This window comes from Octopus bimaculoides, chromosome 11 (genome assembly GCF_001194135.2).
Source record: "Octopus bimaculoides isolate UCB-OBI-ISO-001 chromosome 11, ASM119413v2, whole genome shotgun sequence".
NCBI classification, from domain to species: Eukaryota; Metazoa; Mollusca; class Cephalopoda; order Octopoda; family Octopodidae; genus Octopus; species Octopus bimaculoides.
The window spans coordinates 78,826,283-78,826,817 of record NC_068991.1 but is presented as its reverse complement, the minus strand read 5'-3'; the positions used below and the strand labels follow the sequence as shown (position 1 = coordinate 78,826,817).

The following is a 535-nucleotide window of genomic DNA, read 5'->3' as shown; positions in this document are numbered from 1 at the left end:
ATGAGCTTTGTTGTGTTAAGTACTATTTATCGCAAAAGTATTAAAAGACTTATATATTGCCAAGGGATTGTCATTCTCATCAAAGGTCGGCGATTATCGTACGCTGAAGAAGGGAAATAACCCTGAAACTCGGGTCCGTACGTATCGCAGATCAAGATGGGAAGGATAACTTCCCTTGGCAAAAATAGACAGGACACAGATATGTGTCGATAAGCCAGCTGGAGGAGATGTTCTCCTGGGGCTAAAAGCAACAGTAACATCCACCCTTAGGGGTCAGCCACATTTAAATGGCAAATATACTTCACTTTATCGTGCAGTTACTGTTAACACCTCGTTCAGAGATTTAACATTGCTTATTAAAATACAGTTATACATTCTTTGATAATAAGAAAATGTTAAAAGCAGTTTATCATCGTCGTTTAACGTCCGCTTTCCATGCTAGCATGGGTTGGACGATTTGACTGAGGACTGGTGAAACCGGATGGCAACGCCAGGCTCCAGTCTGATTTGGCAGAGTTTCTACAGCTGGATGCCC

The 535-nt window shown here is 41.9% G+C and overlaps 1 protein-coding gene across 1 annotated transcript in view; it reads right to left on the bottom strand.

Annotated features, from left to right (window-relative positions):
• Nucleotides 1-535, bottom strand: part of LOC106869908 (uncharacterized) — a 51,994-nt gene that overhangs the window by 2,870 nt on the left and 48,589 nt on the right. The window lies entirely within an intron of this gene.